General features: G+C 39.5%; 1 pseudogene; it reads left to right on the top strand.

Moving 5' to 3' along the window:
• Nucleotides 1–2,318: 2,318 nt before the first annotated feature.
• On the top strand, nt 2,319–3,112 carry LOC143664672 (microtubule-associated protein RP/EB family member 1 pseudogene; annotated as a pseudogene).
• Nucleotides 3,113–4,575: the final 1,463 nt, after the last annotated feature.

Below are 4,575 nucleotides of genomic sequence, written 5' to 3' on the forward strand. Positions count from 1 at the left end.
GGAAAGACATCTTGGTTCAAGAAGGCCAATGACATTCAGGTTTTCTCTCTCACCTGGAAAGGTACATGGCAAACATGGTGGCATATGCTAGCTTTCTCTCTAGGTTTCTTGTTTCATGAAACTCCCCAAGAGGCATTTTCCTTTTTCATCTCCAAATGTCTCTGGCTGTGTGGGCCCTGGTAGTTCTCTCATCATTCTCAAAGGGGCTCTCTCCAAAATGTTTCCTCTTTTAAAGGATTCCAGTAACTGATCAATACTCACCTGGAATGGGTGGAGTCACATCTCCCTCTAATCTAAGGTTAATACCCACAACTGGATGAGTCACATCTCCATGGAGATAACCTAATCAATTTTTCAACCTAGAGTGCTGGATAGGAATCAAAAGAAACACTTGTTCCCACAAGTTTGGATCAGGATTAAAACATGGCTTTTACAGGTTACATAATCCTTTCAAACCAGCACAAACACAAATACGCAAATTAAAGAAGCTCAAGGAACCCCAAATAGAATAAATCCAAATAGACATACTCCAAGAAACATATTAACCACACTGTCAAATGTTGAAGAAGAGCAGAAAGTCCTGAAAGCAGCAAGAGAAAAGTGATCCACTACATAAAACTGAGTTTGGACTACTAAGCAGGCACCATGGAGGTGATAAGGCAGTGGTAAGTTATATTTAAGATCCTGAATGAGAAAGACTTCCACCCAAGAATTCTTTATGCATCCAAGTTGTCCTTCAAAATTGAGGGAGACGACTCTTCAAGTGAAATCATTGCCCTCCCCACTACATGGAACATGACACCCAGGGGTAAAAGTCTCCTTGGCAGCATTAGAAATGACTCCCAGGGATGAGCCTGACCCTGGCACTGTGGGGATCAACAATGCCATCCTGGCCAAAAGAGGGAAAAGAAGTGTAACAAATAAGGTATTAGTGGCTGAGAGATTTCAAATAGAGTCGAGAGGCTACTCTGGAGGTCACTGTCACACAAGCCTCAGTTAGATATTGCTACCTACTGGGTTTGCCAAACCAAAATCAAAACTATTCCTACCAACCCTAACAAACACTTACGGCATTATATGAGATTCTGCAAAGGTTCCATGCATTAGGGTAACTTTCCAGAAACCTACAAACTCCAGATGGGTCCCTAGAAATGCAGAGGGCCCAACCTCTCCAGATCATCAGCTAGCCTCATCCCCCAGCCCATATTACTGACAGTCTCTTCCAACATGAAAAAGTTAGAATGGCTATAGCCCAAATATGCTAAAGAATTGGAGAAAGATCAAAGGTGACAGTGGAGTTATACAGAGAAGGTTGGGTTTAACAAATGAGTATGATTGCTGAATCATTGTATTGATATTTCTTTTGGTCTCTAGTGTCTTGGAGCAGCTAGTAGTAAAGACCTAAAATTGTGGAATTGTAACCCATACCAAACTGTGAAATCTGTTCTACAACTAATTGTTGTGATGTGCTTTGAAATGCATTGCTTTTTTGTGTATGTTATTTTTCACAAAAAAAGAAAAGAATATCATTGTGATGATAAATGCACGACTATATGATATTGTGAACCACTGATTGTACACTTTGGATGCTTACCTGGCATGTGAACACATAATATACACCAATAAAGAAAAGCAGTTTTTAATTGAGGGAGAGATAAAATCTTCTCAGACAAACAAAAGCTGAGAGAATTTGCCAATAAGGGATGTACCCTACAAGAAATTCTAAAGGGATTTGTCCTGGTTGAAAAGGGGAAAAAAAGATAGAGGAGGAAGTTTTGGACGAGGGCACAGAACTGAAGAGTATTAGTAAGGGTAACTTAAAATATAAAGCAGAAAGAGGGAAAAGAATATATAGATCTGAAAAATAAAAACTAAAAGGATAAGTTGGTAGATTCAAGAATTGCCTTTACAATAATAATTTTGAACTTAAATAGGCTAAATTCATCAATGAAAAGACATTGATTGGCAAAATAGATTAAAGAATATGATCATCTATATGCTGCTTACAACAGACTCATCTTAGACTGAAATATAATAAATAGAAGGGAAAGGATGGAAAAAAAATCTTCTATGCAAGCTCTAACCAAAAGAAAGGAGGAGTGGCTATACTAATATCACAAAAAAATAGATATTAAATGTAAAGATGTCATAAGAGACAATTTGCCAAGGGAAATAACAATAATAAATTCAAGCAAGGAGCTCCAAATTACATGAGGCAAACACTGGCAAAACTGAAGGGAGGTCAGGAGGTTTGAATGAGATGGAGATGGAACCAGAGACGGCACAGGCAGTAGACACAGCCCCACCAAGAGCCAAAGATGGCAGTGAACACATACTCGACCTCAGTGACCACTGATAACTTAAGTCAGCATCATGACGCCCTGGCATGGATCAATGAGTCTCTGCAGTTGAAGCTGACAAAGATTGAACAGCTGTGCTCAGGGGCTGCCTATTGTCAGTTTATGGATATGTTGTCCCCTGGTTCCATTGCCTTGAAGGAGGTGAAATTCCAAGCCAAGTCAGAATATGAATACATCCACAACTTCAAAATATTAGAAGCAGGTTTTAAGAGAATGGATGTTGACAAAGTAATTCCTGTGGATGCATTAGTGAAAGTAAAGTTTCAGGACAATTTTGAATTTGTTCAGTGGTTCAAGAAGTTTTTTGATACAAATAATGATGGAAAAGACTGATCCTGTAGCTGCTAGACAAGGTCAAGAGAAGACAGTGGCTCCCTCCCTTGTTTCTCCAGCTCTGAATAAACCAAAGCAACCTTTCGGCTCTAGCAGTGTAGTTCCACAGAGGCCCATTTCAACACTGAGAACTACTGTAACTCCTGAAGCTAATCCAGGCGGTGAGAAAGAATCCTGGTATGGCCAATGGGGATGATAAAGCAGCTAAATTGATGCAGCGGGTCAATATGTTGAAACTTACCATGGAAGACTTGGAGAAGGAGAGAGATTTCTACTTTGGAAAACTGAGGGACATTGAGTTGATTTGTCAAAAGAATGAGTGGGGAAATGGCCCTGTATTGCAGAAGATTATGGACATTCTCTCTGCCACAAATGAAGGCTCTGTGATACCTGAGGGAGGAGCCCCACAGGAGGAGTAAGAAGTATATTAACAACTTGGGCCAACAGAGCAAGATCCAAATTCTTCACTCCGAATCACACGCTTGGCTGTAAATTACTCCCTTTTATTATTGTTATTATTAAAGGACTCATTGTCTTCTTTTCATAAGCAAAATGTACCTCTTCTTAAAAAGTGCACTTTGAGAAGTTTCATGCCTTTTCCATTAAGTATGAGTTAAGAGTGTTTACCTTGTAGCAGAGCAGAATTAACATCTAGTTAGTTCATCTAGGGAACAAAGAGGCTGAGCCTAAGGCTCACCATGTGGTTACTGGAAACGCTGAATGCTGGAGAAGGTGTTATGGATTATGTTGAAGTGGAGACCTCAGTAGAGAAATGGAAGCAATGAATTGAATTTTAAGTTAGTGTGAAATCTTGGCAGAGAACATTTTAATAAATAAATGCCTCAAGAGTATTTAAAATGTGCGTCCATATTTCAAAATATGAAATGTACCATGACAGATTTTAAGTGTTTGGCACTGTGCTTGGGAAGGAAGGGCCAGACCTTGGAACTTTGGAACCTGCTGTTCACAAGGGTTTTGCAGGACTGCTTGAATCCTTGCAGGTCTAGATATCGGCCCAGAAGGAAAGTTGTTCTGTAGAGCCATTTGCTATAACAGGCCTATTGCATGCTTGCAAGAGACGTTATCTCCTGGATGGGTACAGGGTGTGTTTCAACCCTAAGATATTTGAGTTTAAAAGCTCAATTTTCATTGAGCATTTCTCTGATGATTTTTCTAATTACCCCCTAAATTTCTGTGTATTGTGGTATTTGGGAAATGAGGGTGTCCAGTTTTTAAATCTAACAGCTACTTTTGGAGATTTGCCCACATCTCTGGGATTTGAATGGGGATTGTATCCCTTTTTTTCCTGAAGTTTACATTTAACATGTATCTCTTTGCTGCTCCCTTTGCACACTGGGGACTCCTCTTTGGTTCCTTAAAGTTTGCTGCTTGGACTGGAAATACAGGAGGCAGGTGATCATGCAGCAAGTTCTTTCTGGACCTCTGACAAAGGGAGTGATCTGTGAAGGCCATCGCTACCTTGGATCTGGAAGGCTGGGGTGTGTTCAGTACCTGTTGTCCACAGCTTTCCACTGCTGTACCTTGCCAGTGCATTAATCTCTTTGGAGATAAATTCATTAGGAAATTACTAAATGTTAATTTTATTTTTCAAAAATACAGTACCATGAATGATTTAATTATTACTATTTAAAATATTCCATTCCTTAATTCTCCCTCATTTGCTTTTGCCCACAGCCTATTCAGTTCCTTCCACAAAATTCTTCAAAATGTGTGTCACCCACTGCTAAGATTATTCAGCCCTTCATGTATTTGCATTGATTTGTTTCTATTGGTAGCTTGTCCTAAAATGTGTGTAGACAGCAGGTATTTTATGATAAATTGTTGTGTAGTGCATGCTCTGTGTGGAATTCAGAGAAAAACC

The sequence above is a fragment of the Tamandua tetradactyla genome, chromosome 20 (assembly GCF_023851605.1).
Source record: "Tamandua tetradactyla isolate mTamTet1 chromosome 20, mTamTet1.pri, whole genome shotgun sequence".
NCBI lineage: Eukaryota > Metazoa > Chordata > Mammalia > Pilosa > Myrmecophagidae > Tamandua > Tamandua tetradactyla.